This window comes from Macaca thibetana, chromosome 15 (assembly GCF_024542745.1).
Source record: "Macaca thibetana thibetana isolate TM-01 chromosome 15, ASM2454274v1, whole genome shotgun sequence".
Classification (NCBI taxonomy): Eukaryota; Metazoa; Chordata; class Mammalia; order Primates; family Cercopithecidae; genus Macaca; species Macaca thibetana.
The window spans coordinates 63,085,028-63,102,538 of NC_065592.1; the positions used below are offsets into that span (position 1 = coordinate 63,085,028).

At 38.9% G+C, this 17,511-nt stretch overlaps 2 protein-coding genes across 6 annotated transcripts in view; both read right to left on the bottom strand.

Annotated features, from left to right (window-relative positions):
- The window catches only part of SH3GL2 (SH3 domain containing GRB2 like 2, endophilin A1), a 796,347-nt gene that overhangs the window by 323,572 nt on the left and 455,264 nt on the right, over window positions 1-17,511 (bottom strand). The gene's annotated exons all lie outside the window — the stretch shown is intronic.
- Window positions 1-17,511, bottom strand: part of CNTLN (centlein) — a 373,184-nt gene that overhangs the window by 20,350 nt on the left and 335,323 nt on the right. The gene's annotated exons all lie outside the window — the stretch shown is intronic.

The window sequence follows — 17,511 nt, forward strand, 5'->3', positions numbered from 1 at the left end:
TGTGAGCTGAGAGCAGATTAGTTAGATGTTTGGGCTGTTTCCAATCTTTTGTTAGCACAAGCAATATTACAATAAATAATGGTGCTCAGATATTAATTTTGCATCTCCAGGATATATGGCTAGAATTGAAACTGCTGGATCAAAGGGTGTGTAGAACTATAATTTTGACAGCTGTTACTTAATTCTATCCCTGTGCTCCATCCAAGATAGTACTAATATATATCTCCACAAAGAATGTATAAAAGTATCTGTTTCTCTACACGAATAGCAAAATACCAATATGTTATTTCAGAGTAGCTTGTGTTTTCACTGCATTTTAAAGTTTCATTTCTCTCATTATAAACAAAGTTGAGCATCAGTCTTAAGAAATCATTATATTTTATTTGTCATTTTTTGTTTTTTCTTAGGGATTTACAGGAGTTCTTCATGTATTAGGGAAATTATACTTGCCTATTGTATGTATTTCAATTATTTCATTATTTGTTCTTTTGACAGTACTGTTTGATGTCAAAGAAAAATAATTTTAATTTTGTATGTACTCAAATTAATGAATCTTTTCCTTTCTCACTTTTGAATTTAGTGGGATACTTTAAAAAGCATTCTCCACAATGAGGTACATAAAAAATACTTTCAAACCACAATTTTTTTTGCTACTTTTTTATTTTTCAGTTAAATTTTTTTATCCATTTGTAATCATTTAGAAGATCATTACATAAAATCATACTCACTTGTCCCATCACCACTTAGCAAATAGTCCATCTTTCTCCAAGTGATTTCATAAATGTTTATGTCAGTGTCTGAACTTTCTATTCTGTTCCATCTCTTTTTATTCATTAAGTTTTATATTTGAGTATATTTTAACTAATGAGGCTTTATAACAAATTTTAACATTGACTAAAGCTATCTCTCTCTTATTACCCTACTTTATCAGATTTTTATTGGTGTTTCTGCTTGTTTAGTTTTTCATATGAATTTCACATTCAGCTTGTGTAGATTCTCTGCCCCTTAAAAATATCTTACTGTGGTAATTTTATTTCAATCATGTTAAATTTTATTTGGATCATGTTGACACTTTGGAATGCTGAGTCTTCCTAATCAAAGAACATGGTATTCCTTTCCATTTGTTTAGGTCTTTATCTGTGTTTCAAAGGACTGTTTTAAAGTTTTCTCTTTATAGATCTAGTTCATTTCTGGACATTTTATTTTACATATATTTTCTTATTTTTATAGGAGTTTTTCAGTTGATTACTGTTTCTAGGAATTCAAATAACTAACTGTAAAGACTGATAACTTTATCTCCTTTTTTAAATCTTTATACCTCTAATCTACTTTTCCTTTCTTATATATAATACCTCTCAATTTGATCATGTGTTGTCTTCCTAATTTCTTTTACTTGTCCATCATGTTTTCTTATAGTTGACTGAACTTTAAGAGGACTAATCTGAATTTGTTGTCAGTTTCTATATATTTATTTACTTAGGGTTAACTATTTGAGCTTTATTATTTTCCTTTGATTATGTCATTTACCCATGATTCTTCATAATCCCTGTATCCCTGCATTGGTGTCTGTACATTTAAGGAAGCAGCCATTTCTTCCAGCCTTTACAGGGTTTCTTCAGCAGGAAGAGTCCTTCACCAGTCAGTCCAGCCTTTGGATCTGAACAGGCCAGCAGATAACATCCATGGGTAGGCAGGCAGTACTTGCTGTCAGGTTCTCTAGCTGGGCGGGGCTGCTGCCCATACTGCTAAGGTCAGGTGGGGCCACTGGTTGGGCTCTGCAGTCAGACAGGGCTGCTGGCTGGGCTCTAGAATTGCTTCTTATTGGGCAGGATCACAGGCTATGCTCATTGGCCGTGTGCTGCCATGTGTTAGGCTTTGCAATTGGGCTACAGGTAGGCTTCATAACCATCCACAGTTGGGGGGCATCCAAGATAGGCTCTCTGGTCAAATAATGCTGCTGGTTGGACTCCTTGCTCAGGCAGGGCTGCACATTGGGCTCCAGGATGACGCAGGGCTGCAAGATGTACTCTGCAGTTGGGTGGGGGTCATTGGCTTAGTTCCCTGTCTGGACAGGACCACTGGCTTTGCTGTGTGGTTAGTCAGTGTTGTTACAGGACTCCCAGGTCAGGCTGGCTGCAAGCTGGGTTCCATGATTAAGCGGGGCTACAGGCTGGGTTCCTTGACCAGGTGAGGCTGTTGATGTGCTCTGCACTTGAGCTCCCTGGTTGGATGGGGCTGCCAGCTGTGCCCCATAGTGTTTGGGGCTAAAAGCTGCACTCCACAGCTAGCCAAGATCCTTGGTTGGATGGGGCTGTCAGCTGTACCTCACAGTTGGGGCTAAAGGCTGCACTCCATGATCAGGTGAGGTAACTGACTGTACTCTGGGGTCTGGCAGGGTCAACGGCTTGGCTCCCTGCCCAGGCATGGGCATAGGCTGTGCTTAGCATACGGGCAGGGCTGTGGGCTGGGCTCTATAGCCAGGTGGGGTTGCTAACTGGGCTCCTTGGTCAGCGGAGTCCAGACTGTGCCCCATAGTTGGGTAGGGACTATGGTGTGGCTCCCTGCCTGGGTGGGTATGTAAGCTGGGATCTGGGGCTGGGAAGGTTGCTGTTCAAGGTCTCAAGGTGGGCAGGGCCAGAGGCTGGGCTCTGGCAAGGTTGCCGGCTTGGATCCCTGTCTAGGCAAGGGCTTAACCAATTTGTTTTTGTGTATTATACACATAGCTTAAGATTCCTATGTACTTCTCCTTGATTACATTTCCTTTGTATTATTATCATTATTTATTTATTTATTTATTTATTTATTTTTTGAGACGGAGTCTCACTCTGTCGCCCAGGATGGAGTGCAGTGGCGCAATCTCGGCTCACTGCAAGGTCCGCCTCCTGGCTTCACACCATTCTCCTGCCTTAGCCTCCCGAGTAGCTGGGACTACAGGCGCCTGCCACCACGCCTGGCTAAGTTTTATTTATTTATTTATTTGTATTTTTAGTAGAGATGGGGTTTCACCATGTTAACCAGGATGGTCTTGATCTCCTGACCTCGTGATCCGCCCGCCTCGGCCTCCCAAAGTGTTGGGATTACAGGCGTGAGCCACTGCGCCCAGCCTGTATTATTTTTCTAATATCTAAAGTTCAAAGTTACATTTTGGCTGAATTACAAAGGTTTTAATATTCTCACTGCTGTTTAATTTGAAACAGTTCACAAACTCACTTTTTATTTCTTCCTTAATCCTAAATCAGATAGAAGGGTTTACAATTTTTAAGTGGACAGATACATTTTGGCCACTTATTTTGTTAAATCACCGTTGTATTACACCATGTTCAAGGCAGATAGCTAAAACAATTTTTCTGTTTTTGAATTTGTTAAATTTTGTGGCTTAAGATGTAAGCAGTTTCTGTGAATGTTCCACATGGCTTTAAAAAGAAAGTAGCCTTATGTTTTCTCTACTTGAGTTACCGATTTCTGAGTATAGTACATATTAAATATACTGCAGGACAGTAAATACACCTAAGGATTCATCAATTTCTTTTTTGAATTTCCATCAAATTTTGCTTAACATGTTGTCAGATACATAAACATTCATAATTTCTACATTTTCTTTACAAACTATCCATTCTTGTCATTCCTAATGCTTTTTGCCATTAATTTCGTCTTGGAATAATATTGCTATATATTCTTTTATAAGCATTTATCTGATGTATATTTAGTTGTGTGCTGGTAAATGAGTTCTCTGGATGTTGGGGGAAGAGCATGACTTGTAATGTTCGTTGATTTTTGTGGTACAGATTTTTTTTTTATTTTTCAGAGATGGGATCTTGCTCTGTCACCTGGGCTGAAATGCAGTGGTGTAATCATAGCTCAGTAGAGTCTTGAATTCCTAGGCTCAAGTGATCATCCTGTCTTGGCCTTGCAAAGTGTTGGGATTACAAGCATGAACCCACCATGCCTGGCCAATTTCTGTGAAATAAATATATGTACCATGATTGATTTCAAGCAACCAACATGAATAAGAAGTTGGGAAGAGACATACAAAACTGACTGTTGTGGTACAAGCTAGTCCCAGGATAACATATTTTTAAATTCTTTCATTTTTAAAGCTTTTGGATAACTATATTTTAAATGCATCTGTTTTCTATCATAGTCTGTCTTCTTTCCTCTTTGATCAAAAGATACATCTCAGCTCTATTATTTATATTGTAGTTATTGGTATATTTGGATTTATACCAGTCATGTAATTCTACCTTTTTTGCTCTCTCTAGAGTAAATTATTTCCTTCATGAATTTTTCTTTTCTTCTTATTTTATTGTGATAAGAACACTTAGCATGAGATCTACTCTCTTAACAAAATTTCAAGTGTATATGATTGTTGACTATATGCACAATGTTGTACAGCAAATCTCTAGAGCTTATTCATCTTGCTTGAAACTTTATGCCTATTAATTTAAAATTCCCCATTTCTCAGTCACCCCAATCTCTTCTAAACACCATTCCACTCTTCGATTCTATAAATTTGGCTATCGTAAAAACTCATAGAAGTGGAACCATGCAGCACTTGTCTTTCTGTAACTGGCTTTTTTTCACTGAGCATAATGCTGTCAAAGTTTATCCATGTTGTCGCATATTGCAGAATTTCCTTCTTTGTTTAAGGGTAGTAATCAATTGTTGTTTATACAACATTTTCTTTATCCATTCATCTCTTGATGGACATTTGGATTGTTTTGGCTAAACAAAAAGCAGCAGAAACTTCTGTAGATGTAAAAGTCCCTGTCTGACAGCTTTGAAGAGAGCAGTGGTTCTCCCAGCACAGAGGTTGAGATCTGAAAATGGACAGACTGCCTGCTTAAGTGGATCCCTGACTCCTGAGTAGTCTAACTGGGAGATATCCCCCACTAGGTGCAGACTGACACATCACACCTCACACGGCTGGGTACACCCTGAGACGAAGTTTCCAGAGCAAGAATCAGACAGCAACACTCGCTGTTCAGCAATATTCTCTCTTCTGCAGCCTCCCTGCTGATACCCAGGGAAACAGGGTCTGGAGTGGACCTGAAGCAAACTCTAACAGACCTACAGCTGAGGGTCCTGACTGTTAGAAGGAAAACTAACAAACAGAAAGGACACCCACACCAAAACTCCATCAGTACGTCACCATCATCAAACACCAAAGGCAGATAAAACCACAAAGATGGGGAAAAAACAGTGCAGAAAAGCTGGAAATTCAAAAAAACAGAGCACATCTCCCCCTCCAAAGGAACGCAGCTCATTGCCAGCAATGGAACAAAGCTGGATGGAGAATGACTTTGACGAGTTGAGAGAAGAAGGCTTCAGTCGATCAAACTTCTCAGAGCTAAAGGAGGAACTATGTAACCAGCGCAAAGAAACTAAAAACCTTGAAAAAAGAATGGATGAATGGATAACTAGAATAATCAATGCACAGAAGACCTTAAAAGAACTGATAGAGATGAAAACCATGACACGAGAACTACATGACAAATACACAAGCTTCAGTAACTGACTCGATCAACTGGAAGAAAGATTATCAGCGATTGAATATTAAATGAATGAAATGAAGCAAGAAGAGAAATGTAGAGAAAAAAGAGTAAAAAGAAATGAACAAGCCACCAAGAAATATAGGATTATGTGAAAAGACTAAATCTACATCTGATTGGTGTGCCTGAAAGTGACAGGGAGAATGGGACCAAGTTGGAAAACACTCTGCAGGACATCATCGAGAACTTCCCCAACCTAGTAAGGCAGGCAAACTTTCAAATTCAGGAAATAGAGAGAACGCCACAAAGATACTTCTCGAGAAGAGCAACTCCAAGACACATAATTGTCAGATTCACCAAAGTTGAAATGAAGGAAAAAATGTTAAGGGCAGCCAGAGAAAAAGGTTGGGTTACCCACAAAGGGAAGCCCATCAGACTAACAGCAGATCTCCCAGCAGAAACTCTACAAGCCAGAAGAGAGTGGGGGCCAACATTCAACATTCTTAAAGAAAAGAATTTTCAACCCAGAATTTCATATCCAGCCAAACTAAGTTTCATAAGTGAAGGAGAAATCAAATACTTTACAGACAAGCAAATGCTTAGAGATTTTGTCACCACCAGGCCGCCTTACAAGAGATCATGAAGGAAGCACTAAACATGGAAAGGAACAACAGTTACCAGCCATTGCAAAAACATGCCAAAATGTAAAGTACATCGATGCTAGGAAAAAACAGCATCAACTAACGAGCAAAATAACCAGCTAATATCATAATGACAGGATCAAGTTCACACATAACAATCTTAACCTTAAATGTAAATGGACTAAATGGTCCAATCAAAAGACACAGACTGGCAAATTGGATAAAGAGTCAAGACCCATCAGTCTGCTGTATTCAGGAGACCCATCTCACATGCAGACACACATAGGTTTAAAATAAAGGCATGGAGGAAGATCTACCAAACAAATGGAAAACAAAAAAAACCACAGGTTACAATCCTAGTCTCTGATAAAACAGACTTTAAACCATCAAAGATCAAAAGAGACAAAGAAGGCCATTACATAATGGTAAAGGGATCAATTCAACAGGAAGAGCTAACTATCCTAAATATATATGCACCCAATACAGGAGAACCAAGATTCATAAAGCAAGTCCTTAGAGACTCACAAAGAGACTTAGACTCCCATACAATAATAATGGGAGACTTTAACACCCCACTGTCAACATTAGACAGATCAACGAGACAGAAAGTTAACAAGGATATCCAGGAATTGAACTCAACTCTGCACCAAGCGGACCTAATAGACATCTACAGAACTCTCCACCCCAAATCAACAGAATATACATTCTTCTCAGCACCACATCGCACTTACTCCAAAATTGACCACATAGTTGGAAGTAAAGCACTCTTCAGCAAATGTAAAAGAACAGAAATTATAACAAACTGTCTCTGAGACCACAGTGCAATCAAACTAGAACTCAGGACTAAGAAACTCAATCAAAACCGCTCAACTACCTGGAAACTGAACAACCTTCTCCTGAATGACTACTGGGTACATAACAAAATGAAGGCAGAAATAAAGATGATCTTTGAAACCAATGAGAACAAAGATACGACATACCAGAATCTCTGGGACACGTTTAAAGCAGTGAGTAGAGGGAAATTTATAGCACTAAACGCCCACAAGAGAAAGGAGTAAAGATCTAAAATTGAAACTCTAACTTCACAATTAAAAGAACTAGAGAAGCAAGAGCAAACACATTCAGAAGCTAGCAGAAGGCAAGAAATAACCAAGATCAGAGCAGAACTGAAGGAGATAGAGACACAAAAAACCCTCCAAAAAATCAATGAATCCAGGAGCTAGTTTTTTGAAAAGATCAACAAAATTGATAGACTGCTAACAAGACTAATAAAGAAAAAAAGAGAGAAGAATCAAATAGACGTAATAAAAAATGATAAAGGGGATATCACCTCCGACCCCACAGAAATACAAACTACCATCACAGAATACTATAAACACCTCTACGCAAATAAACTAGAAAACCTAGAAGAAATGAGTAATTTCCTGGACACTTACACTCTCCCAAGACTAAACCAGGAAGAAGTTGAATCCCTGAATAGACCAATGGCAGGCTCTGAAATTGAGGCAATAATTAATAGCCTACCAACCAAAAAATGTCCAGGGCCAGATGGATTCACAGCCGAATTCTACCAGAGGTACAAGGAGGAGCTGGTACCATTCCTCCTGAAACTATTCCAATCAATAGAAAAAGAGGGAATCCTCCGTAACTCATTTTATGAGGCCAACATCATCCTGATACCAAAGTCTGGCAGAGACACAACAAAAAAAAGAGAATTTTAGACCAATATCCCTGAGGAACATCGATGCAAAAATCCTCAATAAAATACTGGCAAACCGAATCCAGCAGCACATCAAAAAGCTTATCCACCATGATCAAGTGGGCTTCATCCCTGGAATGCAAGGCTGGTTCAGCATACACAAATCAATAAATGTAATCCAGCATATAAACAGAACCAAAGACAAAAACCACATGATTATCTCAACAGATGCAGAAAAGGCCTTTGACAAAATTCAACAGCCCTTCACGCTAAAAACTCTCAATAAATTCGGTATTGATGGAATGTATCTCAAAATAATAAGAGCTATTTATGACAGACCCACAGCCAATATCATACTGAATGGGCACAAACTGGAAGCATTCCCTTTGAAAACTGGCACAAGACAGGGATACCCTCTCTCACCACTCCTATTCAACATGGTGTTGGAAGTTCTGGCTATGGCAATCAGGCAACAGAAAGAAATCAAGGGTATTCAGTTACGAAAAGAAGAAGTCAAATTTGTCCCTGTTTGCAGATGACATGACTGTATATTTAGAAAACCCCATCGTCTCAGCCCAAAATCTCCTTAAGCTGATAAGCAACTTCAGCAAAGTCTCAGGATACAAAATTAATGTGCAAAAATCACAGGCATTCTTATACACCAGTAACAGACAAACAGAGAGCCAAATCAGGAATGAACTCCCATTCACAATAGCTTCAAAGAGAATAAAATACCTAGGAATCCAACTTACAAGGGATGTAAAGGACCTCTTCAAGGACAACTACAAACCACTGCTCAGTGAAATAAAAGAGGACACAAACAAATGGAAGAACATACCATGCTCATGGATAGGAAGAATCAATATCGTGAAAATGGCCATACTGCCCAAGGTAATTTAAAGATTCAATGCCATCCCCATCAAGCTACCAGTGAGTTTCTTCACAGAACTGGAAAAAACTGCTTTAAAGTTCATATGGAACCAAAAAAAGAGCCCACATTGCCAAGACAATCCTAAGTCAAAAGAACAAAGCTGGAGGCATCACACTACCTGACTTCAAACTATACTATAAGGCTACAGTAACCAAAACTGCATGGTACTGGTACCAAAACAGAGATATAGACCAATGGAACAGAACAGAGTCCTCAGAAATAATACCACACATCTACAGCCATCTGATCTTTGACAAATCTGACAAAAACAAGAAATGGGGAAAGGATTCCTTATTTAATAAATGGTGCTGGGAAAATTGGCTAGCCATAAGTAGAAAGTTGAAACTGGATCCTTTCCTTACTCCTTACACGAAAATTAATTCAAGATGGATTAGAGACTTAAATATTACACCTAAAACTATAAACACCCTAGAAGAAAACCTAGGTAATACCATTCAGGACATAGGCACGGGCAAGGACTTCATGTCTAAAACACCAAGAGCAATGGCAACAAAAGCCAAAATTGACAAATGGGATCTAATTAAACTAAAGAGCTTCTGCACAGCAAAAGAAACTACCATCAGAGTGAACAGGCAACCTACAGAATGGGAGAAAATTTTTGCAATCTACTCATCTGACAAAGGGCTAATATCCAGAACCTACAAAGAACTCAAACAAATTTACAAGAAAAAAGCAAAGAACCCCATCAAAAAGTGGGCAAAGGATATGAATAGACACTTCTCAAAAGAAGACATACATACAGCCAACAGACACACAAAAAAATGCTTATCATCACTTGCCATCAGAGAAATGCAAATCAAAACCACAATGAGATACCATCTCACACCAGTTAGAATGGCGATCATTAAAAAAATTAGGAAACAACAGGTGCTGGAGAGGATATGGAGAAATAGGAACACTTTTACACTGTTGGTGGGACTGTAAACTAGTTCAACCATTGTGGAAAACAGTGTGGATTCCTCAAGGATCTAGAACTAGAAATACCATTTGACCCAGCCATCCCATTACTGGGTATATACCCAAAATATTATAAACTATGCCCCTATAAAGATACATGCACACGTATGTTTATTGCAGCACTATTCACAATAGCAAAGACTTGGAATCAACCCAAATGTCCATCAGTGATAGACTGGATTAAGAAAATGTGGCACATACACACCATGGAATACTATGCAGCCATAAAAAAGGATGAGTTTGTGTCCTTTGTAGGGACATGGATGCAGCTGGAAACCATCATTCTCAGCATACTATCGCAAGAACAGAAAACCAAACACTGCATGTTCTCACTCATAGGTGAGAATTGAACAATGAGATCACTTGGACTCGGGAAGGGGAACATCACACACTGGGGCCTATTGTGGGGAGGGGACAGGGGGAGGGATAGCATTAGGAGATATACCTAATGTAAATGACGAGTTAATGGGTACAGCACACCAACATGGCACATGTATACATATGTAACAAACCTGCACTTTGTGCACATGTACCCTAGAACTTAAAGTATAATAATAAAAAAATAAAAAAATAAAAAAAAAATAAAAAGAACAACAAATAAACAGTAGACACTCAGAACTAACATCTGAAAAGAAAAAAAAAAGAAATAGATTGTTTCTACATCTTGGCTGTTGTGACTAGTCCTGCAATGAACACAGGTGTCCTAAGATCCATTCAACATCACGATTTCACTTCTTTTGGATAAATACCCAGAAGTGGGATTGCTAAGTCTAATAGTGGTTCTCTTTTTAACCTTTGGACATCTCCACACTGTTTTCCACAGCAGCTGCACCACTTTGCATTCCCACCAACAGTGTACAAAGGGTCCAGTTACACCACATCCTCACTCACACTTCTTATCTTTTTTTAAATAGCTGCCATCCTGACAAGTGTGATGTGTTATCTCACTGTGGCATGATACTGGCATAAAGACAGACATATAGACCAATAGAACAGAATAGAGAACCCAGTAATAAATCCACACATATAGTCGACAAGGGTGATACATAATGGTGAAAGGATAGTCTCTCCAATAAACGGTGCTGGATAACTGGATATCCAAATGCAAAAAAAAATTGAAATTAGACTCCTCTTACACCACACACAAAAATCAGCTCAAGAGGGATCAAAGACTTAAGTATCAGACCTGAAAGCATAAAATTACTAGAAGATGCTTGAGTCCAGGAGTTGAGAGTCCAGCCTGGGCAACAGAGTGAGACCCCATCTCTTGAAAAAAAAAAAAAAAAAGAACTCCTACAAGAAAACATTTTTTAAAATCTCTATGACACTGGTCTGGGGCAATGATTTTTTAGAAATGACATCAAAAGCAAAGACAACATAATCAAAAATAAATAAGTAGGACTCTATCAAACTAAAAAGCTTCTACACAGCAAACAACAGTGAAAAGGCAACCTACAAAATGGAAGACAAATATTTGCAAATCACATATCTGATAGAGGTTAATAACTAAAATACAGGCATACTTCAGACATATCGTGGGTTCCACTTCAGACCACCACAATAAAGCAAATATCACAATAAAGTGAGTTACACAATGTTTCTGGTTTCCCAGTGAATATAAAATTATGTTTATACTATAAGTGTTCAACAGCATTATGTCTAAGAAATTTACATATATTAACTAAAAATAATTTATTACTAAAAATGCTAATGATCATCTGAGACTTCAGCACGTTGTAATAACTTTGCTAGTGGAGAGTCTTGCCTCAAGGTTGAAAATTGCTGACAAATTAGGGTGATGGTTGCTGAAGGTTGGGCTGGCTGTGGCAATTTCTTTAAGACAACAATGAAACTTGCCATATTCATTGATTCTTCCTTTCATGAAAGATTTCTCTATAGCATGTGTTGCTGTTTGGCAGCATTTTACCACAGTACAACTTCTTTCAAAACTGGAGTCAATCCTGTCAAACCCTGCCACTGCTTTATCAACTAAGTTTATGGAATATTCTAAATCTTTTGTTGTCATTTCAACAATGTTCACAGCATTTTCACCAGGAGTAGATTTCATCTTAGGAAACCACTTTCTTTGCTCATCCCTAAAAGGCAACTCCTCATCCATTCAGGTTTTATCATGAGATTGCAGCAATTCAGTCACATATTGGGCTCCATTTCTAATTCAGTTCACTTGCTATTTCTACCACATCTGCAGTTTCTTCCTCCACTAATGTCTTGAACCCCTCAAAGTTATCCATGAAAGTTGGATTCAACTTCATCCAAACTCCTGCTAATGCTATTTTGACCTCCTCCCATGAATCATTAATATTCTTAAATGGCATCTAGAATAGTGAATCCTTTCCAGAAGGTTTCCCATTTACTTTGGCCAGCTCCATCAGAGGAATCACTATGTACAGAAGCTATGCCTTGTGAAATGTATTTCTTAAATAATAAGACTTTAAGTCTTCAACTTTAAAGTTGAAATTACTCCTTGAACCATGAGCTGAAGAATGGATACTATATTAGCAGGCATGAAAACAGCACTAATCTCAATGGACATCTCCATCAAAGCTCTTGGATGACTAGGTGCATTGTCAACGAGCAGCAATATTTTGAAAGCAATCTTTTTTTCTAAGCTGTAGGTCTCAACAGTGGGCCTAAAATATTCAGTAAACCATGCTGCAAATACAGGTGTTGTCATTTAGGCTTTGCTGTTCCATTTATAGAGCACAGGCACAGTAGATTTAGCATAATTCTTAAGGGTCCTAGGATTTTTGGAATGTGAAGTGAGCATTGACTTCCACTTAAAGTCCCTAGCTGCATTAGCCCCTAACAAGAGACTCAGCCTGTTCTTTGAAGCCAGGCATTGATTTCTCCTTTCCAGCTTTCTCCTAGATGCCATCTTCTTCCAAAAGAAGGCTGTTTTGTCTACATAGAAAATATGTTGTTTAATGTAGTCATTTTCATCAGTGATCTTACCTATATCTCTTGGATAACTTGCTGCAGCTTCTACAGCAGCACTTGCTGATTTACCTTGTATTTTTAGGTTATGTAGATGGCTTCCTTAAACCTCAGGTAGCTTCAAAGTTTTCTGCTGCTTCCTCACCTCTCTCAACCTTTGAAGAACTGAAGACAGGGCCTTTCTCTGGATTAAGCTTTGGTTTAAGAAACTGTTGTGACTGGTTTAATCTTTTATCCAGACCACTAAAGCTTTCTGGGTAAACTAAAACGCTGTTTCACTGTCTTATCATTTGTGTATTCATGAAGTAGCATTTTTTATTTCCTTTAGTAGCTTTTCCTTTGCACTCATGACTTGGTTGTTTGGTGCAAAAGGCCTAGTTTCAGCCTATCTCAGCTTTTGACATGCCTTCCTCACTAAGTTTTTCTAGCTTCTGATTTCTAGCTTTTGATTCAAAGTGAAAGATATGTGACTCTTCCTTTCATTTGAACACTTAGAGGTCACTATAGAATTATTAGTTGGCCTGACTGCAATATTGTTGAGTCTCAGGAAATAGGAGGCTCAGGGAGAGGGAGTAAGATGGGGGAAAAGACAGTTGGGCGGAACAGTCAGAACACACAAAATATTTATCTATCAAGTTCACTGCCTAATTAATATGGGTTCAGCTCATGGCACCTCAAAACAATTAAAATAATAACATCAAAGATTAATGATCAAAGACCACCATAACAGATAGAATAACAACGAGCAAGTTTGAAATATTGCAATAGTTACCAAAATGTGACACAGAGACACAAAGTGAGCACACACTATGGGGGAAAAAAAAAATAGAGCTGATAGATTTCCTTGAGGCAGGGGTGCCACAAATCTTCAATTTGTAAAAAACACAGTATCCAAGAAGTGCAATAGAGCAGACACAATAAAATGAGGTGTATCTGTATTTAAGGAACAGCTACGGCTCACTACAAGCTCTGCCTCCCGGGTTCATGCCATTCTCCTGCCTCAGCCTCCGGAGTACCTGCAACTACAGGCGCCCGCCACCATGCTGGGCTAATGTTTTTGTGTTTTCAGTAGAGACGGGGTTTCACCATATTAGCCAGGATGGTCTCGAGCTCCTGACCTCGTGATCCACCCGCCTTGGCCTCCCAAAGTGCTGGGATTACAGACGTGAGCCACCGCACCCGGCCTCTATCTTCTTTATTTACTATTTTTGTTTGTTTGTTTGTTTGTTTTTTGAGGTGGAGTCTTGCTCTGTCGCCCAGGCTGGAGTGCAGTGGCACGATCTTGACTCACTGCAAGCTCCGCCTCCTGGGTTCACGGCATTCTCCTGCCTCAGCCTCCTGAGTAGCTGGGACTACAGGCGCCTGCCAACACACCTGGCATTTTTTTGTATTTTTAGTAGAGATGGGGTTCACCATGTTAGCCAGGATGGTCTCAATCTCCTGACCTCGTGATCCGCCTGCCTTGGCCTCCCAAAGTGCTGGGATTACAGGCGTGAGCCACCGCGCCCGGCCTATTTACTATTTTTCTTATTGTTCCCTCCCTCCCTTCCTTCTTTCCCTGCTCATTCCTTCTCTCCCTTCTTTTTTATTTCCTGGCTTGTGTTACATTGACGGAGCTTTCTTTATTTCCTTTTTCCATCATATTCTTTACAAATTAAATATTTTTATTCTTATGGCCATCTTTAAATATTTCAAATATATATTTAATATTAATTTTGAATCAATATCTAGAGTTTCTCATACTCCATATTGTTCCACCAAAGAAAAAAGCAAACTTAACTCTTCCAACCAACCCATTACCCCCATTTCTGATACTGTAATCGTTAAGGTCAACAATGATTTAAATTTAACCAGCTTACAGGTTTTACTAGCTTGTTTTCCATTGTTTCATATGTTTGAAATTTGACAGGGCAAAGAGACCTCAAGAAGTGACAAGACAAACTGCTTGAATATATGGAAGAAGAGGACAAAGACCTTGAGAGAGAAGGCCTGCAGGGTTCAAAAAAGAGCAAGAAAGTCAGTCAGAAAGAAAGACTAAAGTGGAATAGTGAGGTAAAAAGTAGTAGAAAGCAAAGTTGCAGAAGTAACAATAAAATTAATCATGGAGTCCTTTATAGGCAGTCAAGGTTTTCCATTTTCTTGAGTAATAAGGAGTCATGCCATGAGACTAGAGCAAGGGAGTGATTGGATATTTTCCCTTTTATTTTTTTGAGGTAGAGTCTCACTCTGTCACCCAGGCTAGAGTGCAGTGGTGCGATCTTGGCTCACTGCAACCTCCGCCTCCCAGGTTCAAGCAATTCTCCTGCCTCAGCCTTCCTAGCAGGGATTACAGGTGCCTGCCACCACACCTGGCTAATTTTTGTAATTTTAGTAGAGATGGGGTTTCACCATGTTGACCAGGCTGGTTTCGAACTCCTGACTTCAAGTGATCCACCCACCTCGGCCTCCCAAAGTGCTAGGATTATAGGCATGAGCCACTGTGCCTGGCCATGTTTTCCACTTTAAAAGGATAATTCTGCCAATAGATGGAGAAAAGACTGTTCTGGATCAAGAGCTGAAGGAGGAGACCAATGCACAAGTACAAGCAAGAAATGATGGTAACCATAGCAGTGGTGACAGGTAGCAGAATCCTGGGTCTATTTTCAAACAGGAGCAGACAAGATTTGAAGTATTAGAAATGCAATGTGAAAGAAAGGGAAGACCCAAAGATGATTACAGATTTGGAGCCTAACCATCTGGATGACTAGTGAAAATATTTTTCTGAGATAGAGAAAAAAATCTAGGAGAAGCGAAATAATTTTTTTTTCAACTTTTTTGTACATGTTAAGTTTGAGATGCCTATTATACATCCAAATGAAAATCACAACTAGGCAGGAAGATTTAAAAATCAATAGTTTCAAGGACAGGATGAGAACAGATACATATTAGGGAGTCATAGGTCAGAATATGGCATTTTAAATTACAGTGTTGGTAGAGACTGTCTAGAGACTGAGTATCGATAATGAAGATGAAAGGTATGAAGACTGAACCCTAGGAAACTGCAACACTTATGTCTGTCAGGAAGAGAATGAGAACTAGCAAAGAAGGCAGAGAAGACTAGCTAATGTGATAAGGAAAAGCAATACAGTGTAGTAAAGGAAGGCTTTAAAAAAGTGCTTCAAGGAGGAAGGAGTGATCAACAATATCAAATGTTCCCAAGGGTTCAAATAAGATAAGAACTGAGAACTGAACACAGATTGGGCAATATGGAGGTACTGGTGACTTTGAATAAACTACTTTGGAGAGGTAATAAGATTGAAAGCCTAATTGGAGAAGGTTCAAAACAGAATGGAAGATAAGAAAGTGGGTAGAGAATAGGTATCACTTTTGAGGTGTTTTGCTACATAAAGGAGGAGAAAAATGAGTCAGCAGTTAGAGGAGACACAGAGTCAAATGAAGAGTTTGTTTTTTGTTGTTTTTTGTTTGTTTGTTTGTTTTTTGTTTGTTTTTTGGTAAATGGTGTGTGTTTGCTAATGAAAGTGATCCAATATAGAAGGAATATTGGTGATACAAAGTGTAGGGTTGAAACTACAGAGCCAAAGTCCTTGGGAATATGAGGAGATAAAATCCAGTGTGCAAAGTGAGCTATTAGCTTTGGACAGGCATGCAAATGGTTCATTCCCGTAACATGAGGGAAGGGACAGTATGTGGGTACAGATTTGGGAGGAATGTGAAAAATAAAGGTAATGAAAAAAGGAGGAAATTATCTCTGGGTTGCTTCTGTTTTCTCAGTGAAAGAAGCAGCTGAGATTGAGTGGCTAAACAGAGGATGCTGGAGGTTTGAGAAGATAGCAGAATGACTGGGAAACGTGGAGCCTGAGTGCACTTGGAACTATGTAATAGGATTATCACATAGTGCTGAGAGCCCACCTGAAGTTCTTGGTGATCTGTTTAAATGAAGATGAATCAGCATGGTTATGTTTTTATTTAATCACATTCACTTCCTTGGGTTCAGGTGGGAAGTAGGCAGAGATTCAAAATAAAGTAGGTTTGAGTTTTTTCCACATGAATATGACAAAGGGACATATGAGGAAGCTGAGGATGTATGCAAGAAACTGACTATGATACAACATAGAATCCATGCTGCATGAGGAGAGAAGTAAGGGCACAAGGGGAAGGAGGGTGGTAGTAATTAGTGAAAAAGTGGTAAGGCCAGTGAATTTGAGTTATAATCAGGTCAAAAATTGTTGCACTATGAGCACAAAAAGAAATAGTGGTCAAAGAATAAAATGCTGGAAATGGAGATTTTGGAATTCAGTTATTCGTAATGACAAGCCCAAGGGTAGTGTTTCTTAGTAGGAACATTTTTGGCATTTGGGAAAAATGATAATTTTTCACTGTATGAGATTTTTCTTCCCAATGCAGAACTTTTAACCACCCTGGTTCCTGGGTATTGAATGCTAGCAGCATCTACCAGTCAGTGTAACATAAAGCACACACATACATTTCCAAATGCTCCCTAAGGTAGGTGGTGATCCGTAGTTGAGAACCATAGATCAGGGGTATGATGATGGGAATAATCACTGGAAATGAGGATGCTGAAGAATAGAAAGGGAATATCCAATAGGGGATTAGATGGCTTACATGGATATGAAGTCACCATAAGTCATAACAGAATTGTGTTGGAGAGAAAGATAATAATCCGGGTGCTAAGCTGTATGACTAGCATTCTAAAATGAGATACAAATCATTTGGGTGGGTGACTCTAATATGTTCCTATTGGCTTCTGAGATCTATTTGAATATTCATTCCTACATCTTACTCATCCCAACAGAATTT